The following is a 22092-nucleotide window of genomic DNA, read 5'->3' on the forward strand; positions in this document are numbered from 1 at the left end:
ACACCCGCACCGTCACGCCATCGCCGTCATCACGCCACCCTGTCTCTCTGCTCACGTGTAAAGATCAGAGTGAAGTGTAAAGAGAGAGAGAGAGAGAGAAAAGGGGGGAGAGAGAGACACGATGTCACTCTTCATGTGTGAATATCAGAGCGTCTGAGAAAGTATCGAGGGGACGGAGGAGAAACGGAGCAAGAGAGAGAGAGGCAGAGAGGGAGGGAGAGAGAGGCAGAGAGAAAGAGAGAGAGAGAGAGGGAGAGAGGCAGCGTGTTGCTAATTCGGTCAGCCGTATGCTAATCTCTGAGTTCACATCCAGCTTCTATTTTTACGAACTGAAAGAAAAGCATGTGTTCACGTGGTGGTGACACACACACTCACACACACACACACTCACACACACACACACTCACACTCACACACTCACACACTCACACACTTTAAAGAAAGAAAGAAAAGAACATTAAATGGTTTAACTGAGATGATAAAAATAAATTACAGAATAACTCTCCCCCTCTCTCTCTCTGTCCGTCTCTCTGTCTTTTTTCTCTCTCTCTCCCTCTCTCTGTCTCTCTCTCTCCCTCTCTCTCTCTCTGTTTGTCTCTCTGTATTTTTCTCTCTCCCTCTCTCTCTCTCCATCTGTTCCGTCTCTCAGAGATCTAATAAATGATTCTTTCTATTCATAATTCTGCTGCTGAATGATCGCAGTGTTAATGCCCCGAGTGCTGAGAGAAAATCCTGAATCAGCACTTTTTCACTCTGAATAACATCTCAGTGAGCGAGAGTGAGACACCACCGAGAAAATAACACACGTTTAATCACTAATGAACTGCACGACTGCCTCCAGATACATTTATAACCAATTAATTCATTAATTAAAAATACAATAGTCATGACCTATTTGGCAAATTTAATTTTTGGAAAAAAACTGATCTCTCTCTCCTCTGACTTTTGTGTTTTAATTTTTTAATCACACATTTATTAGCATCTCCGCCTGTTAGTAAAGCTAGCAGGTATTTGTGACAGCGGCAGGCCCTTCTGATTTGCATATTCATGCATATTCATAGACCCTGTCATTATTAATGAGGACATACATCAGGTAAAGGGAGTGTTAAGGCTAATTTTTTATTCCAAGATAATTTCTAAATGCATAGACTGATTTTATATTTAAATTATTTTTTTGGGGGGGGTAAAGTTCTAAACTTTTAGTTTCACTTTTACACTTTCTGAACTTCTTGGGAAATGTTAAAGAGAAATACAGACTCTTTACTTTAACATGCATTAAACAAACTGAATATATTCTTAAACGTTGTTTTTAAATAACACATTTTTTACTCAAGGTTGGTATCACGGATATCTCTTATTACATATTACTCTATATATATAATGAAACCTTGAATTGCGAGTAATGCGGTTTGCAAGTGTTCCGCAAGACAAGCCAAGATTTTTTTTTATAAATATTGACTTGGAAAACGAACAAGTCTTGGTTTACGAGTGTAAGGGATCTCATCTAGATGTCACTGTTTAATTTGTAGTTTTTTTTGTTTGCAGACCCAGTTTCCCAGAATGCACCTCGGTCAGGTGATGCGGGAGCTTACCTGATCCGAGGCAGATCATTAAAACCTCTATAAATAGCTGTGTAGTCTGGGAAACTGGGTCGAGCATTGTTAGTTATACTACTGTCCCATTTATGTGGGCATTTTGTTTTGTTTTTGTTCAGTTTATATTTTGAATTAAGTTTTGTAGGCTTTGGCTCTTAAGTTGGCAAAGTTAATTGTAAATGTTCTGTGTGTGGAGCAGACTCAGTCTTGTCAAGTGTGGTGTATTTAATGTGTCTGTAAGTATTATTGTTTGTGTTCTCCTGTTTCCTTGAGTGTTTAGCTAGTTAGGTAGTAGCTAGGTGTGTGTTTGGCTAGGAGCTTGGTTAGCTAAAACCCATGTTGAGCTAACTGTCATGCTTCTAGCCATAGCCTTTTCATGTCTCTAGTCTCCCTGGTTATCCTGTGTCTTTAGTCTTTGAGTGTCCCCTAGCCTAGCCTTTAAGTGTCCCCTTAGCCTTGCCTTTGAGTGAGCCCTAGCCTAGCCTTTGAGTGTCCCCTAGCCTAGCCTTTGAGTGTCCCCTTAGCCTAGCCTTTGAGTGTCCCCTAGCCTAGTCTTTGAGTGTCCCCTTAGCCTAGCCTTTAAGTGTCCCCTAGCCTAGCCTTTAAGTGTCCCCTAGCCTAGCCTTTAAGTGTCCCCTTAGCCTAGCCTTTGAGTGTCCCCTTAGCCTAGCCTTTGAGTGTCCCCTTAGCCTAGCCTTTGAGTGTCCCTTAGCCTAGCCTTTGAGTGTCCCCTAGCCTAGCCTTTGAGTGTCCCCTAGCCTAGCCTCTGTGTTTCTGTGTCCCGAGTTTCTAGTGTGTGTGTGGTTAGCTAATAGGTAAGTGTAGCTATGTGCATGTAAGGCTAAAGACATGCTTAGCTGATTGTCATGTCTTTAGCCTAAGTCCTGTCTCTTGTCTCCTGTCTCGTCTTGTCTCTAGTCCCTCATCTCATCCTGTCCCTCGTCTTATCCTGTCCCTCGTCTCATCCTGTCCCTCGTCTTGTCTTATTTCTTTGTCTCGTCGTGTCTCTAGGCTCTCGTCATGTTTTCCCCCGTTTCAGCTCCATGCTTAGTTTGTCAAATTCAAATCAAATTCAAATTTTATTTGTCACATACACAGTCATACACAGTACGAAATGTAGTGAAATGCTTACACGACCGCCAGTGACCTTAAAAAGAGAATTAAAACTTATAAGTAATAAATATCAATAGACGAAATATGATAAAAAATTTAAATTTAAATAAAAATTTAACTAGAAAAAAATAGAACATGAAAATAGAAATATATTGTATGCATAGAACTATAATTTTGTGCAAGTATGCATAGAAAAAGTGACTCTGTGCAATGGTTATTAAAGTGACTTTGTGTAATGGTCCAGAATGTAAACGTGAACATGTAGTGTAGATGTGATGTGCGTGGAGTTGTCCATATTGTCCATTGATGTATAAAGATTGATTGATTGATTTTGAGAATTGTGAAAATATTGTGTTAGTTATGCCTAGTGGTGTGGTTGAGAGACCTTATCGCCTGCGGGAAGAAGCTCCTCCTCAGTCTCTCTGTGTTGGCCCTCAGGGAGCGGAATCGCTTCCCAGACCGCAACAGAGTAAACAGTCCATTGTTGGGATGGCTGAGGTCCTTCACGACCTTCCTGGCCTTGGTCCAGCACCGCTTGGTGTAGATTGAGTGCAGGTCAGGGAGCTCGATGCGGATGATGCGCTCAGCTGATCGCACCACCCTCTGTAGAGCTCGTCTGTCCTGCATGGTGCTGTTCCCGAACCAGGTCGTGATGTTTCCCGTCAGGATGCTCTCTATGGTGCAGGAGTAGAAATTCCTGAGCACCTTGGAGGGCAGTCTAAAGTCTCTTAAGCGTCTGAGGTGGTACAGACGCTGCCGGGCCTTTTTTACCACGGTGTTGATGTGACAGGACCATGTCAGGTCCTGCGTGATGTGAACACCGAGGTATCTGAAGCTGTCCACTCTCTCCACTGGGCTCCTGTTGATGACGGGGGTCTGGTAGTTCCTCTCCTGCTTTGTACTGAAGTCCACTATCAGCTCCTTTGTCTTGCTGACGTTCAGGAGGAGATTGTTTCTCTGGCACCAGTTCTCCAGATTTCCAACCTCCTCCAGGTAGGCCGTCTCATCGTTGTTGGTGATCAGGCCCACCACGACAGTGTCGTCAGCAAACTTGATGACGGTGGTGGAGTTGGTAGTGGCCACGCAGTCAGAGGTGTAAAGAGAGTACAGCAGGGGGCTCAGAACACAACCCTGGGGGGCTCCAGTACTGAGAGTGATGGAGGCTGAGACATGGCCGCCCATCCTTACTGCCTGTGGTCTGCCAGTCAGAAAATTGGAGATCCACTGACACATGGATGAGCTGAGTCCCAGGTGCTCCAGCTTGGTGGTGAGTGTGGAGGGAATTATGGTATTAAATGCAGAGCTGTAGTCGATGAAGGGCATTTTCACATAATTCCCCCTCCGAGTGTCCAGGTGAGTGAGAGATGTGTGGAGGAGATGTGAGATTGCATCGTCCGTGGAACGGTTTGGACGGTATGCAAACTGTAGTGGGTCCAGTGTGTCTGGTAGTGAAGAAATGATGAAGTCTCTGACCAGGCGTTCAAAGCACTTCATCACTACTGAAGTGAGGGCTACAGGGCGATAATCATTGAGGGAAGCAGGATGAGGTTTCTTTGGGACTGGAACAATAATGGACTCTTTGAAGCATGTGGGGACCACCGACTGAGATAAAGAGATGTTGAATATCTCAGTGAACACAGGTGCTAGCTGGTCTGCGCAGGCTCTGAGGATACGGCCTGAGATGCCGTCTGGTCCTGCTGCTTTCCTGGTGTTCACTCTCTTGAAGGCTGTCCTCACGTCGTGCTCAGGGATGATGAACGCGCTTCCGGTGCTGGCAGTGACTTCCTGTCTGCAGCCATTAGCGCCGCTAGCATTAGCATCGCTAGCATTAGCATCGCTAGCGTCTTTAGCTGCAGCCTCGAAGCGAGCATAGAAAGTGTTCAGCTCATCTGCCAGAGTCACGTCTGCGTTTATCATACCGGATGTTGGTGCTTTATAATCCGTTATTGTCCTTAATCCCTGCCACAGGCTCCTAGAGTCACTCTGTTGAAGTTGTGACTCTAGTTTTCTCCCGTAGCGCTGCTTCGCCTCTTTCACCGCCTTCCGGACGCTGTATGACGCAGCTTTGTATGGTTCCATGTCCCCCGACGCGAGTCCCGTGTTGTAGGCAGCGGTGCGAGATTTCAGAGCGTCGCGGATGGTTTTATCCACCCACGGCTTCTGGTTGGGAAACGTTTTAATAGTCTTTTTCTCCACGGTATCATCCGCTAGTTTCCCGATGAATCCCACAACCGCTTCCGTAAACACGCTGACGTCACCATCGGAGCTGTTTCTGAACATGTCCCAGTCTGCGTCATCGAGTGCGTCCTGTAACGCGGCCACCGATTGGTCCGTCCAGCGCGCGACCTCCCTCTGAACCGGAACTTCCTGTTTCAGCCTTTGTTTGTATTTTGGCATGAGGAAGATGGCGGCGTGGTCGGATTTGCCAAACGGAGGGCGAGATTGTGCCTTGTAGCCGTCCTTGACTGTTGTGTAGCAATGATCCAGTGTCCTTTCGCCCCTGGTGGGGCAGGTGATGTGCTGATAAAAGTTTGGCGCTGCACGTTTGAGGTTGGCACTGTTAAAGTCCCCCGCCACAATAAGCGCAGCGTCCCGGTGTTGTGTTTGTTGCTGTGTGAGTGCCTCATGCAGCTCGCATAAGGCAGTGTCCGTGTCCGCTTGTGGTGGAATATAAACGGCGCTGATTATGACCGATGTGAACTCCCGAGGTAGATAAAAAGGACGACACATGATGGACAGTAGTTCCAGATTTGGTGTGCAGGAGCGTGAGAGGGGAACAACGCTCGCGCTGTTGCACCAGCTGCTGTTCACCATTAAACACACGCCGCCTCCCCTTGATTTTCATGCGGTGAACCGAGAAGAACTCGGCCGGCTGGATGGCGTGGTCCGGCACCGCTGGGTTCAGCCATGTCTCGGTAAAGCAGAGGAGGTTGCAGTCCCGAATGTCTCTCTGGAACTTTATCCTGGCCCTGAGGTCATCGAGCTTGTTTTCCAGTGACTGGACGTTGGCGAGCAGGATGCTAGGCAGAGGTGTGCGGGTCATTGTGGGTCATGTCCTGTGTATTGTCCTTAAGCCTGTGTTTCCCCACAGGCCTTAGGCTTCGTGTAACAAGTATTGGAGCCCATCTGTGTCCCTTAGCCTGTGTCTTGCCAGAGAGCCCATGTTTCACTGGCAAAATCACCAGTGAAATGTTTTTGAGTATTGTTTGAGTTTGTTGTTTGTTCCTTAGTTTTGTGTGTCTTGATTATTTATATTCTGTGGACCTTATTAAAAGACTCGTTTTGGTTACAAAACCCCTCTGCGCTTATGCCTGCTCTTTCCGCCCATAGCGACAACATCCGCCATTACACCACAATCATGACAACGAGTACCCAGTACCACTGAGTTCTTTAAATTAAAATCTGAATACTATCAGTACTATTCTTGACACCATTAGTACCAAACAACGATTATTTATCATTTTCAGTGTAGAAACTGACCCACAGCGTCTCAATTTCTTCTAGTTTTAATATTAATATAAACACACGTGTCTACACAGTGTTTGTGTTCAGAAGTTAATTATAATTGTGTATAATAATGGATTACGCTAAAGTTTAATTAAATTTTAATCTTAATTGAAATTAAATTTAAAGGGGTAATTTGAATGATATCACACACACCTGCTCTGCAGACCCACACTAGTGCCCAGGACCCAGTTCTCCTGCAGCTGCACACACTCCGACGCGCTCTGGAACTCCGGCTTCTGATTGGTCAGCGGCGTGTTGATTGACAGGTGCTGCTTATGATGATGTGGAGCAGGAGGGGGTGGGGCTTCCTGGCTTGACAGCAGCCCTGTTGGCAGAAGGACAGGAAGTGCTCAGCCGATAAGATGACTGATGAGATGAATTATGGATTTTTAAAGTAAGTGTGTGATTATTCTACAGTTCTGTTCATAATCACGTGTCATTCAGTCATGACAAAGTTTCACGGCTCCGTGTGTCAGTGTTTGAGTCAGTGAATGATTCGGTCGTGACTGATCCCCTGACTGGTTGGTGTTCACACATTAGGTTAAAACCGCTGCTGGAACGAGGCCATGGCGCTTCATAGCGGATTTACGATGCATTAACAGTGTGTAAAATTATTATTATAAAATTAATCTTCATGAATGTTTGCTTTACAGGAAGTGTGACGTTACTGATACACAACCAGGAACCTCAACAACGATGCACAAACACACACATTTATGTTAATTCCCTGTAAATGGGCTGCAAGGAGGACAAACGGCACTCATGCTAGCAGATGGTCCAGATGGAAGGCACTTCCTGTTCGAGTACAGCCGTTTTTATCATTTGACAAAAGACCAGAAACGTCAGTAAACACCAGCAAAAGGGCTTTATTTTCCCTCTGATTTCTCATTTCGCTCCAGGCCGTGCTGATTGTCCCCGCTGCTGTGATTAGTTTTCCATTTACGCGCGTGTTTCTGCCTGATTACAGACACTTCAGCGTATTTTGACACACAATCAGAGAAAATACAACCTTTATACTGTTTATATGCAAAAACACACAAAAAGCCCTGAATACATCAAAGCATCAGTGAATTAAAATGGAAAACACACATGCACACACACACACACACACAAATCAGCTCTCTAGGTGTCGAAGTGCGGCTGTCAGACCAAACTCAGGATTCTATTCTAATGCGTTTAGCGTGGCGGCGTACGAGTGTTATTATATCTGGCACTTCACACTGAAACACTCCTGACAGAGAAGTTTAATTTCAGTGTAACGAGGCAGACTCGGGGTGAGAGGGGATTTATCTGCGGAAACCCTAACCACAAACACGGAGCAATAATTACAGAACGCTTCAGTTTCTAAATTTTTTTTTTTTTTAAACGACCCGAGATCAAAAAACACAGAAAACACCAAACTGAAACGTATAGAGAGCCGTCAGCCAGGAAACCGCCGTCCGGGTGCGTTCTAGAGAAACAAAATGAGGTGTAAAAGTTTGTCATAGTGTGGACCTATTATTAAAACACACACGCACACACACACACACACACACACACACACAATCAAAAGATGTCAGCGGTCACTATTCTGCACTGAGACGTAACGGCTAACTTTAACGAGAATGTAAAGTACCATGACCACTAGGGGGAACTATGCCTACTAAACCGTGTAGTAGTCCTCAGGTCTTTGACTGTAAAAGAAGAAATGTGGTTCATTACTGTCATAATAACAAAGACTAAGGAAAACAAATTAATCAGTCACCGACTGAACCAATCATTTTACACTCAAGGATATATAAAGGATTATTAGGAACACCTGTTCAATTTCTCATTAATACAATTATCTAATCAACCAATCACATGGCAGTTGCTTCAATGCATTTAGGGGTGTGGTCCTGGTCAAGACAATCTCCTGAACTCCAAACTGAATGTCAGAATGGGAAAGAAAGGTGATTTAAGCAATTTTGAGCGTGTCATGGTTGTTGGTGCCAGACGGGCCGGTCTGAGTATTTCACAATCTGCTCAGTTACTGGGATTTTCACGCACAACCATTTCTAGGGTTTACAAAGAATGGTGTGAAAAGGGAAAAACATCCAGTATGCGGCAGTCCTGTGGGCGAAAATGCCTTGTTGATGCTAGAGGTCAGAGGAGAATGGGCCGACTGATTCAAGCTGATAGAAGAGCAACTTTGACTGAAATAACCACTCGTTACAACCGAGGTATGCAGCAAAGCATTTGTGAAGCCACAACACGCACAACCTTGAGGCGGATGGGCTACAACAGCAGAAGACCCCACCGGGTACCACTCATCTCCACTACAAATAGGAAAAAGAGGCTACAATTTGCTCGAGCTCACCAAAATTGGACAGTTGAAGACTGGAAAAATGTTGCCTGGTCTGATGAGTCTCGATTTCTGTTGAGACATTCAAATGGTAGAGTCAGAATTTGGCGTAAACAGAAAGAGAACATGGATCCATCATGCCTTGTTACCACTGTGCAGGCTGGTGGTGGTGGTGTAATGGTGTGGGGGGTGTTTTCTTGGCACACTTTAGGCCCCTTAGCGCCAATCAGTGTTTCGCCACAGGGCTTAGTGATTCAGAGACAGAGTCGGAGTCCAAATGTGAGTCCGAGTGTATGTTTGAGTCCGAGTGTGAGTCTAAGTCCGAGTCAGAGTGTGAGTCTGAGTCCAAGCGGGAGTTCCTCTGTAGGGGAACAGCTGTGGCAGCTGGCGTGCTGTATTAATGAGTTCCCTTTAACACTGAGTGTCAGTCTGCATCAAAGACGAGTGTAGATTAACATATGTGAGGGAAAGTGGAGATAGAGACAGAGACAGACAGAAAGGGAGAAATAGTCTGAGATGTAGAAGGAAGCAGAAGGAGAAGAAAAAGAGCATATAAGTTGACAAAGGAGACGGAAAAAGACAGAGAAAGAAACAGACAGAAGAATGAGAGAGAGAATGAGAAAAGATCAGGTGCAGAAGGGCAACAACACGAAAAAGAAGGAGACAGAAGGAAAGACAGAACGAGAGACGGAAAGCAGACTGGGATGGAGGTGAGACTATAGAGTTTAATATAAATTATTAAAAAACTGTAAACATTATAAATGTATTATAACACCATGATAACTGATACAGTACTGATAATATAATTATATTCTGTTAAATACATCAATTAATAAATGAAAGTGTGTGTGAGTTTGAGTAATGTATGTGTGTGTGTGTGTGTGTGTGTGTGTGTGTGTGTGTGTGTGTGTGTGTGTGTGTATGCTGATGCTGTTTATCCCAATTAAATGATGAATTAGTGAGACACTGAATCACAGTACTGCTAATTATTCACACATCACACAGCTATTTATCATCATAATACACACACACACACACACACACACCATGATACCCACACCATAATACACACATCACACAACACACACACACACACACACACACACACACACACACACACACACCATGATACCCACACCATAATACACACATCACACAACACACACACACACACACACACACACACACACACACACACACACACCATGATACCCACACCATAATACACACATCACACAACACACACACACACACACACACACACCATGATACCCACACCATAATACACACATCACACACACACACACACACACACACACACATAATACACACATACAGCTATTTATCATTATAATACACACACACACACACACACACACACACACACACACACACACACACTGTTACACAATACACACACATCCTACACACATAACACAATACACACAGACACACACATACTGTAATACACAAACACACACATACACATGCATTACACACACATACACATAACTCACGACAGGCAAGACACAGAACATGATACAGGCATACATGTTTAACACACATATTCCTTGATGACATCATTATTAGTGGACACGGTTTATGAATCTTTATTTGATTCATCATGAATCACTGAATCAGCTTCATTTACGCGGCTCAGCTGGAGTCAGGCTCGGCCGCTGTACATGCTAATGAACGAAGTGGTTTATTTAAAGCATTTAATGAAATGTCGCAAATTACAAAAAGAAAATAGAAAAGTGAAGAGTGGTTAAGGTGTAACAGCTGTAACGTAGACGGATGTAACTGTTGTTGTTGTTGTAGTTGTTGGTCTTTAAGTGAAACGCTAATACGACTAGCGGAGCTGACGGTGTTTACTTTCGGAGAGAAATCTTCCTCCTCGCTCCTGAGCTGTAAAATAAATCCCAGAAGTGAAACGCTATGAACAGTGATTTTATCGATTTCGACTTTTCTCCAAAAAAATGATCGATGAAAATTGCTAATTGCTAACGCTAGCACTCTGATCAATATTAGGCAGAAACTCTTTATTGATCTACAGGAACAAGCAGAAAGCTTTTCGGCATGAAAACAGGAACAAACACAGAACCGCTCTTTAAGTGTTAAACTAAGGAGAGGAGCTGAAGATGATATTTAGGATTAAAAGAAAGGAGGTGCGTATGGATTTTCTGCGAGAGCACTCGGTGATAAACGCCTTATCGATCCAAGGCGAGAGTTTGCTCTTTTCTTATTGATATTTTTGGAAAGGGTTTAAACTAAGTTGCTTTTTGGAGAGAAAGCCGCAGAGCGACGCGTTAGCGTTCAAACCGCGGAGCTGGAGGGCAAATCAGGAGCTCGGGTGCCGAGAGAGGGGCGGTTTATGAAGTTTAAAAAGTGTTTAATTAAAACATCAAAGTGCCTGAGTGATGGAAAGAGAACGCGTCCGCTGTTTCCTGGAGGTGTGACGTGAACAGCGGGACGTGGAACATGATAACGCCGCATTGATTTTTTGACTTTAGACCAAAAAGTGTCCAAGTGGTCGATGAAAATGTGTAATTGGTAATGTTAGCGCTTTAGAGAGATAGAAAAACACAGGAAATCGATCCCTGGAGAGAAAATGTGCCGATTTAAGGATGACCTCCAGGGACGTTTGGACGGATTTCTTTTTTTTTTTTTCATCTTTCATGTTCACTTCAAAGACTAGTTTAAGCCGAGACATTAAAAGTTTCCCATAAGCTCCTTTTTTCCACTTTACAGTTTATTTCTCCTTAAACGAGACACGTCGCTCTGCAGCTGGAAAAACCAACAACGCTTTACTATTTAAAACCTTTTCTCTCTTTCTCTATTTGTTTTAATTTCTATTAATCCACTTCTATTTCTGTCCAAATGTTTAAGAATCAGAATCTGAAATCCAGCACTGATATCATAAACATTTATTTCCTGTAGTGTTTCTGAATCCTGCATTTTAATTGGTCAGAAAGTTTATATTAATGAGCTCATACTAATGCGTTATCGTTTCCATAGCAACAGCTCGTTCACAGGAACACATGTGCGGCGTGTAATCAGTGATGTTGTGATGTTTTCTGTAAGGAGATGTTTATGTATGTAAGGAGTCTCCAGTGCGAGCGCTGTGTAACAGCTGGAACGGAAATCTGCAGGACAGACGAGTTCTTGCTGCTTTGCGGTTTCTCAGTCACATGACACGCTGTGATTTTTTTCCTTATTAACTCACTAAAGAGAGAGAATAAAGAGAGAGAGACGGGTGAGGGTGCGAGTGTTTATAGCTGCTGTAACGTCAGTGAACTAAATTAAATGTAACAATAAATTGATAAAAAGTATCTTTTTATGATCAAAAATAAACAGCGTTCATAAGAAGAATAAAAGTCCGAGGTTATTTGAAAATCGTCACCGTTGCCACAGTAACAGTCACGTGACCGTCGCTGTGAAGCCGGATCCGCTGGCTAGCCGCCATACAATTATCAAAGCTCGTTTATATATTAGCATTTCAGCTCATCTGATGTTCCATAAAAAAAGATAAATCGTGTTCATTACAGCGCGGAGACGATCCTTCAGCGCTAACGCTACCGCTACACTCAGCACATCGTAATGGCTCGCGGTGCTCATGACGCTTAGGGGAAGATGAAAATGTTTCTGCGAGCCGGCGTATCAGTAATATCTCCATTAACCCCGAGCAGATACAACACGCGCGGACGTCAGGGTCGTTCAATTTCCCTCGCCGCTGCTCTCCGAACCGGGAACACCATTTGTTTTCCGTCTGTATTTAGGCGCAAAGCTTCAGTGCCTTCCTGGAGGTTTAGCATTTAAATTGGCTGATGTGAGCACATTGCTGTTTTTAGTGTTGTGTGTGTGTGTGTGTGTGTGTGTGTGTGTTGCCTTATCTGACAGATCTAGAGACACTAATCCTCCTCTGAGCTCCACTTTGACTCTCCATGATCTCCATCTTTTCAGACAGATGTTTATACACACACACACACACACACACATATACATATCTATCTATCACTGATCTTCATCTCATCTTCTATACCACTTATCCTGTACAGGGTCGTGGGGCCCTGGACACACACACACACACACACAGAGGAACCACAGTAAAGTGTAACCTCCTCACGGTGAACACATGGAAACACATTTCTCTGAGAACGAGCTGTTACTATGGTAACGATAACACATTAAAACGAGCTCATTAAGGTACGTCTGCGCTACCGCTACGGCGCTGCTATAGAAAATTAATCAACATCTTCTGACCAATCAGAGCGCAGGATTCAGATGATGTTATGATGGCTATCTGGCTGTTATTTCTGAAGTTGAGGGTGAAGCTGCTCCAGCGTGTGATCAGATGAGCCGCGGTGTCTGGAGACGTCTCGCCCCACTTTATGAGAAACGAGGCTTTGATCTGTTAAGGATCAGACTTTCAGGCTGTGTGTTTCTGCTGCGAGATCACGCTGAGGAGTTTCTTGATACGGAGTAATTAAAGCCTCTCTGTCTCTTTTCTTCGGCGCCATCCATCAGCCGGCGGCCATTTCTGTTCCCGCTCGCTTCACGCTGAAACGTCTGGTGACTCTGGCTTTGATTTCTCTTTTAGGAAGACGAGGCGTGCACCTAAAGCTCTCTTCTGTTGTTGTTGTTGTTGTTTTTATTTATTGTTTTAATCTGTATATCTCGGCGTGTGCAGTGAGCGTCTCGTTATTATGATCGATGTTCTGACTTCACACCCGCGCTCTCCTTCTGCTCCTCGCGCTGTTGTTCCGACCCTGGGGTTGCTTCAGAGCGAAATGACCCAGATACAGTGTGATTAGTGTAACTGCGTCCTGACGATGATCTCACGCACATGAGATCAGACCAGAGATCAGACCAGAGTCGCTCTAACCCTGAGCGTTCTCCCTGCGTCAGGGGTTTCACCCGCGGGACCGACGCCGTGTCCAAACCACAGCTTTATCATTCCGACTCGGACACGCCGTCACGCCGAGATTACTTCACCCTGCGCTCAAGCAAATTTCACCCAAAGGCACAAAACTACACCAAGAACTCCGCAGTGCGGCGAGACGGGGCATTTATTACCAGAAAATCAGCTGACCTTCAGTTTAGATTAAAACAAAAAAGAAAATAAAAATGCTAAAACCTCACCCCTCACTCTCAGGACATGATCACGCTTCACTGTGCTGCACTGATGCGTCAGAAAACAATGTGTTGATTAATTTCCTAGGAACAGCAGATCTAAAGATAGCAAGTGCAGGTTTATATTAATGCGCATGCTATCGTTTCCATGGCGACAACAGATTCATGCCATTCATTTTATAAAACTGTAATCTTTTTACAGGTTTTTACATTTGGGTGATGGTGATGGAAGGAGTCTCCAGTCCCAGTGCGTTGTCTCTCAGTCACATGACAAACTGAGATATTTTTTCTTTTATCCAGTTGAAATGAAAGAATAAAGAGAGAGAGACGGGCGAGCAAACGAGTAACTATACCTTAATCAAAACACATGATGTCATTCTTTAATAAATAAAGCATTACGGTTATAAAACACTAGGTGGCGTGCTGCTAGAGAAAAATTATCTTCATCGACGTTGTTTATTTTCCTCTAACAGAGCCACACACACACAGACACACAGACACACACACACTGTGTTTTATCATCACAAATCCTCATCCTTTAGCGTCAACTGAAGACTGTGTGTGTTGTCATTTCCTGCTGTTGATGGTTTCCATGACAACACTGATACTGAACCTGCACTCTGTACCGTGTGAGAGTGGTCCGGGTTTAACGGGGTTTTTGAGAGAATATAATGAGGTCTAACACACACTAGAGCTGCACGAATTTTATTGCAAATATTATAATCACGATTATTTTGTCCAATATTGAGATTATGTTTGTTAAAAAACTATTTTGTGGAGCATGCACCTATTGAACACAAAATGAAGACTGTTGTTTCCTGATCAGACCTTCTCATTACGTTTGTGTCAGAGGTTTGTTATAGAACTCGAGTTCCTCTCTTGCTCTCTGATCTCACATGAACCTGTTAAATCTTCATCGTTCCTCCATCACGTCTCCTCCTGGATCTGATATTAACTCTCACATCTTCTCTCTCTGGTCTGTCTCTGGATGAACATCTCTACACGTCCACTCGTTCTTCTCCAGGACTTCATCAGGACATGAAAATGGTTTGATGGTAAAATGCTTCATGTTGTTTGTAGTAACAGATGCAGACGTTCACCAGACGTTTGACTAGACATGTGAATACTCGGTGTTTTGCTGTTAATAAACAGAGAACTTTCTGACAGACAGTGTGTGTGTGTTTGTGTGTGTGTGTGTGTGTGTGTGTGTGTTTCCTGGTGTCAGTAAACTTACTGAAGCACAGTAGACAGCCCGAGCGACTCGTTTATTTAATCACAAAACTTTAAAACTTTACATTCCTCTTTTCTCAGACTGAACCAAAGACTTCATCAAATAAAACACTTCACCTGTGAGGGGACGCTGGGACGCTGGGACGCGGCGGATCAAACATACTTTTGGCTCTTCTGTTGGAATCAAACTGCGAGATTATAAGACAGGAGGGTCGCAGGTGAACTGTCTCACTGTGTCTGAACTGAGCACGTGAGGCGAGCAGGAGCGTGAACACATCGCGGGATTTATAACCACGAGAACGCTAACATGGAACAGAAATTAAAGAAATAAACTTTTTTTTATTTAAAAAAGAATTTAAATTAATTTCACCACCCTAACACACACACACACACACACACGTGTACACACACACACACACACTCACAGCTCCATTTCAGTGTAATGATGTAAAACCCTGTAGGCGGAGCGTAAATTAAACACCGGAGCCGTGAGAGACGTCCAGATTCTCTCTGATTAATTTTACGCAAAGACCAAAAACGCAAACCTGAATATTTTTAAATAAAAAAACAGGAATTACAACCTCGGAAAAAAACATCTGTGTGTCTCTGACGGCTCCGACACCAGCGGTGATGAACGAGCAGAAAACTTCAAATATGCAAAAAATGCAAATGAAGCAGTCGTTAATATTAATGAGTGTGAGAGTGTGCAGGTGGAAAACCTCACCGCCCCAGATATAAATCACACACACACACACACACACACAAACACAAACACAGCACGGGGCATTAGCCAAAACAATGACCCCTGTCACGTTTAAATATAAAAGAGTGTGTGTGTGTGTGTGTGTGTGTGTGTGTGTGTGTGTGTGTGTGTGTGAGATGAATCTGCTCTGCTTACTTTGGCCAGCTCTCTGTACACAGCGATTATTCTCTGTCTGAGACGCTGAGCTCCACTAAGCACTAACATCCATCAGTGACACACCTGCCCGGGTTCAAGTGCTAAAGTCTCTAACGCAGAACCACAGGACACACGGAGAGAACACAGACAGAACACGGAGAGAACACGGAGAGAACACACGCTCTATCTGAGAACTCCACACAGCACGAAGGGAAAAAAAAATTATTTAAAACTCATGTGCAGGAACTTAGACTGCTGCACAATCTCATCATGAGAGAACCCTGATACAGAACCCTGATACGGAACCCTGATACGGAACCCTGATACAGAACCCTGATACGGAACCCTGATACGGAACCCTGATACGGAACCCTGATCCAGAGCCATGATATAGAATTAAAATTTTAATTTAAACAACTGCCCATGACCTAGAAAATAAAATAAATAAGAATATAATAATAATAATATTAATAATAATAATAAAGAAAAATGTAGTATAAAAAGAAAATAATAAAAGAAAATAATAATAATAATACAAAATAAGAATATAATAAGTTTATAATAATAAAAGAAATATAGTATAGGAAAAAAAACTTTGGGCTATAAAATTTACATAATGTATAAGTACAAGTAATTAAGAAAAAAATTAAATTAGAACTGAGATGGAATTGAGGTGGAATGTCCAATCATGAGCATAGCAGCATAACAGTGTGCAAATGAGTTGAATGTGTATTGATGTGTGATGTGCTGAGTGGTGTATGAGTAGGAGCAGAGGGTTTAGTCCTGTGTGGTGTACTGATTAAGAGACCTTAACGCCTGCAGGAAGAAGCTCATCCTCAGTCTCTCTGTGTTGGCTTTCATGGAGCGGAATCGCTTTCCTGACCGCGACAGAGAGAACAGACTCCACTGGTGGCTGGAGCTCTTCATGATCTTCCTGGCCTGTAGACTGAATGCAGGTCAGGGAGCTTGGTGATGGACAGATGATGTCCTGCATGGTGCTGCTCCGAAACCAGGTTGTGATGTTTCCCGTCAGGGTGCTCTCTATGGTGCAGAAGTAAAAATTCATGAGCAGCCTGGAGGGCAGTCTCACAAGCGTCTGAGATGGTAGAGACGCTGCTGGGCCTTTTCACCACGGTGTTGGAAGCTGTCCACTCTCTCCCCTGGGCTCTCGTTGATGTTCCTCTCATGTTTTGTACTAAAGTCCACTATCAGCTCCTTTGCCTTGGTGACGTACAGGGGGGCACCAGTTTTCCAGATTTCTAATCTCCTCCTTGTAGGTCCTCCTTTTGCTGTCAGACATCAGGCCCACCATAATGGTGCTGTCAGCAAACTTGATGACGGTGGTGGAGTTGGTTGTGAGCACACAGTCATAGGTGTATAGAGAGTACAGCAGGGGGCTCAGAACACAACCCTGGGGGGCTCCAGAGGATGAGGGAGGCTGAGACATGTCCGCCCATCCTTACTGCCTGTGGTCTGCCAGTTGGGAAACTAGAGATCCACTGACACAGAGATGGACTGCTTTCCTGGTGTTTAGTCTCCTGAAGGCTCTCCTCACATCATGCTCAGTGATGATGAACGCATTTCCTGTGTTGGCATTCTCTTCCTGTCTGCAGCCATTAGGATTAGCGTTAGCTTTAGCATTGTTGGCTGCAGCGAGAGAAATGTCCGTGTACGTCATACCGGATGCTGGTGCTGTTATAGCCACAGGCTCCTAGAGTCAGGGAAAACAGAAAAACGTTCTGCAAATTCAGTTCACGCTAACGAAAGTTTTCTGGACATTTCTCTGGACGTTCTTTCAGACGAACCATAACCCGTTCCACGGTAGTGTTACCCTGTAGAACCTTTTCTTTTAAAAATCCTATATAAGAACCCTACATAATAATGTTTTCTCTCTTCTTCGCTCTCTCTTTACAGCAAACCCTTAACGAGCAGTGTTCTGAAGGCTGCTTCAGTTGTCCCTCTAGAAGAACCTGTGAAGACGCTAAGGCCCTTAGACTTTCAGAAAGGAGTCCAAGTAGAACCAGCCTTTTTGCAGATTTTTTTATACTTTTTTTATCCATTCCAAAAAGATTAACAACTGTTTTTTTTTTTAAAGTTGTTCGGAGAGTTTGAGGCGAGGACACGAGTGCAGTAAAATCACTTTATTAAACTCTTAATCAGGAGAAGAAAACAAACTTGGGTAATCAGCATGTGGTGTCGAGAGGAACCGGTACGGGTCGGGTGATCTATAAACGGCGTACTCCAGGGAACGCTAAATCAGAAACGGAGAGATCAGCGAAGGTCACTCACACAGAAAGGCAGGCGGACTAAAGGCTCGGTAACGTTCTGGATCTCAGGAGCGAACACTTCACAACGAGGGTCTCGTCCATGGTTCTATTTATACAGTTTGTGAGATTGCTTGCAGGTGTGTGTAATTAGGACTCTGCTGCTCCTCAGCTGTCTGGTCGGGAGCTGTAATTCTCCCCCGCCATGTCTGTAGGCGATGCGGTTTCACCTGATGATAGCGCATCATCCCTGAGTGAATGTTCTCAAGTCAGTGAGATTTATTTTTTGTTCTGGAAAACCCTAAAGGTTCTGCATGAAACCTTACGAGCGAGCGCTCTAACACACTGTTACAAATGGAATGTGTGTCTACTATAAAAAATAATAGCAGCAAGAATTAAAAGGAAATGGATTACTTAAAATCTACTTAAAGGAAATTTAGGAAAAAAAATTAACAATATTTTTGTTGTGGAAAAAAAAAACATCTAAAAGCAGGGTCGCGACCCGATACAGTATTATCACAGTACCTGGGTGTCCATTTGATTTGCATTGCAATTTTATAAATAATCCCAATTAATTGCTTTTTTTCACATTTTGCTATAAATCTAAACAAACTTAGCAAATAATTCTCTTTTACCACCGGGGGGCGCTGTGCTTCATGTCAACATGTGTATAAGATCATAAAAGAACTTTAATGTTTTACAACCTAAATAATTGTAAAAAAAAAAAAAAGAAAAAACACATGCCAAATTAAACATGAAACAACACATCAAAGAACGTAGCTACAGAGTAACTAAATAACACGTAAACGTAACTACATGTAACGTGTAATCGATTTTTTTTTTTATCATTTCTCAAAAAAACTTGCTGATCCTTCTAATGATGTTAAGTTCCTTTTTAAAAGCTACACTCGATGCTGCGCGAAAGCGCTATGGAAAGATTTCTCGTGACCGGTAAAGCATGTGTGTGTCAAACACGCCAAATATTTTGGCATGTAAAACCTCAGGCAGGTGACGTCAACCGATGAGGTGCACCTGGAGGTTATAAATAGGCATGAACCGGAAACACCCTTAGATCATTTTCTCCTCAGGATCCGTCTTGTGGTGTGTGCGGTGTGCAGATTGTCATCTTCGCTGTCGGGGAAGGCTTTTCAGGAAGCAGGTCAAGCTGGTTCTGTTCTGCACACCATGGCGGTCTTACAGGCATACCAGGCTGACTTGCTAAACGACTGGAGCACTGGCGGGGTTGCTAATGAAGCGGCGTTTTCGGAGTTACGCCGAGCCACAGACCTGTCTCTTAGGACAACCAAGCAGACGGCCCGTGCTATTGGCCGCTCCATGGCTGCCTTGGTGGCTACAGAGAGACATTTGTGGCTTAATCTTACGGGCATCAAAGACAGGGAGCGTGCTTTCCTTCTTGACGCTCCGGACTGTTCGGTGACGCCATCACGACCGCCATGAACAAGTTTTGGGACGCAAAACTCCATGAGGAAGCCTTTGTGAGGTTCCTTCCCCGCCATGCTCAACAGGCGGAGTTGTTGGCCACCCAGCTCCGACCAGCTCTGGCCTCCCCGAGGTGTGAGGTTCACACGAGTGTGGCGAGCCGAGCACCCCCTCTGAACCTCACGCCTCGGGGAGGCCAGAGCTTCATGAGCCTGAGGACCATTTTAAATGAGAGGAGAAAGGCCTCAGGACAATGACGGTGTCTCTTCAGTGAAACGGTAGGTGTTCGGTCCCTTCTTCCCATGTTCAGGATGCCGAACACCTAACACATCCGACTAGCCGAAGCGTAAAAGTTCGTGCACCTTTTAGAGAGGCTGGCAGCGGGGAACCTACTGCCAGCTATGTCTCTTTAAGCACGAGGCACTATGGAAGACCACCACCCTCAGGAGACTGGTGTTCAATTCCCGCCGCCACTGGTGTTTCGGGAGACAGCGGTTTCCGACATAGTGTTAGGTGCTCGGTTCCCTCCTGTCGTGTTTTTAGGACACTGAACACCTAACAGCCACCACCATCACCACCACTCCTCCGCCTAGCTGAGCGAAAAGCTACCGCCCCTTTGGAGAAGCTGGCAGCGTGTAAGCTACTGCCAAGCATGTCTCCTGGGCTACAGGATTCAGTCACACAAACACACACACTCTCACACACACACACACACACACTTATACACATCTTACACAACAAAGGCTGCAGGAAAGTTACCACTAATAATCAATCCTTTATTTCCTGTGAAACAAACCCAGAAAAGATTTAATCCTGATTTGCTGAAAATATACTTGGTATTTATTTGAAATTCTTTTTAATTAAAAATTATAATCAGATTTATTTCCAACAGTTTGACACTAAGAGTTAAATGTAGATGGAGGTTAAGAACGCTCAATGATCCAATAAATCCCTGAAGAACACACGTGGGCCGTTAAAGGTTCTTTCTGGATTCACAGAATATACAGTTTAATTTTTTTAAACGGCTGGATTTTATTTTCTAAGAACGAAACTGTAAGATAAGAGTCGCGTAGAGAAGCTTCGATGGCTCTACCAGAGGGGGCGCTACATTTAGTACTGATGTACTGAAAAATGTAGTGTTTGGAGTGTGACACGTTCAGCTCTAATACACACACTCTCCATAAGAGTGTATCATACACACACCCACGCACTCCGCCCGTGACACACACTCAGTCAGCCCCCCTCCCCCTTACGCGCCTGAAGCTTTAGCCTTGTTGATAACGCACACACAGAGGCAGCTAATTAAAAGCCCGCGGCGGCGTGAGCGCTGATTTATGGTGTCTGTGTGATGAGTTTATTCACCGTGGGAGGAAATTCATTCCTGTTTGCTCGACGTTTATTGGACATTAAGTGGATTAGGTGGCGGTTATTTAGAAAGAAAATCTTACTGATGCTTTTTTCGCTCTTGTATGAGAAGTTAAAAATGGAGGATAATTGATTTTTTGCTTCTCATATGAGAACATAAAGCTCAGGTTTAATTAAATTACATCGATAACGCTAAGCATAGTGAAATGAAACGCCAAAGACAATAGCACATAGAGTACTGTCCCAGTGGCTGAAATTGACGCTTATATCAGAGTCACATGATGTCATTCTCAGACACCTGGTCAGAATTAACACCTGGCTAATTGTTCATCAACAGGTCTAATTAATAGCACACTGGTAACAAGCTAACATTGTTGGTATAGTGGATATTAAATACAACACAGCTGATTCTATATTCCCTAAACTTACAGTACAGTATAAACCCTCAGCTCTATACATAGTGTACTCTATACATCTCTATACGCCTCTATACATCCTAATTATCAGAGACGTCCCGAAGTCAAAACCTGTAAATCAGAAGTCAGGTCTGCCGTCCAACAAGTCTAACGAGTTTTAACACAGTTTTACACTTTAACATCCAACATGACAATTGTGCAAGTGCGGTACGAGCCCAGGAGGTCCAGAAGCGAGTGTAAAATCAGCAGCAATAAAGATGGTACTGCTAAAAAGTAAAATAAATTGAGAGAACGGAGCATGGTACAAAAATGGCAGACATGAATCATTCAAATTAGAATTTGAATTTGTTATCCTAGTCCCTAGACAATGTGTGTTGGGCTTATGAACAATTTGGATTTACAAACAAGCTCTCGGAATGAAAATTGTTTGTAGGGGACTTACTGTAATATTAACACATTGCTCCATAAATCTTTTTTTTTTTTTAATGTACAGCATCTTTTAAAACAAAAAATAATAGCAACAAGCAATAAAACAATAAAACTCAGAAGGTCGAAGAAGAGATACCCTGAGGCTGCAGTGGGCACAGGATCCACCCCTGTGGACAACAGAAAGCTGAAGAAAGTGCAGGGAATTACAGTCTCATCTTCACCCAGTCCAGTTTTACTGAGTGTGTGGTCAGTGCAGCCTCAGTCTTCTGGACTCTACAGCAGACAGATGTGTTACCCCGTGTGCTCGTCCCCTGCCGTAGCAGATCAACCTCAAGGTTTAACAGTCTGTGTTTTACCCATATGCCTGTATAAACACCAC

The 22092-nt window shown here is 43.8% G+C and overlaps 1 protein-coding gene across 1 annotated transcript in view; it reads right to left on the minus strand.

Annotated features, from left to right (window-relative positions):
* Positions 1-6515, minus strand: part of si:dkey-237h12.3 (teneurin-3) — a 65861-nt gene extending 59346 nt beyond the window's left edge. Inside the window, exon 1 of the mRNA XM_053506115.1 lies at positions 6369-6515. The gene's annotated coding sequence lies outside the window, so the exon portion shown is untranslated. The remainder of the gene's footprint in view (positions 1-6368) is intronic.
* Positions 6516-22092: the final 15577 nt, after the last annotated feature.

The sequence above is a fragment of the Clarias gariepinus genome, chromosome 10, assembly GCF_024256425.1.
Source record: "Clarias gariepinus isolate MV-2021 ecotype Netherlands chromosome 10, CGAR_prim_01v2, whole genome shotgun sequence".
NCBI classification, from domain to species: Eukaryota; Metazoa; Chordata; class Actinopteri; order Siluriformes; family Clariidae; genus Clarias; species Clarias gariepinus.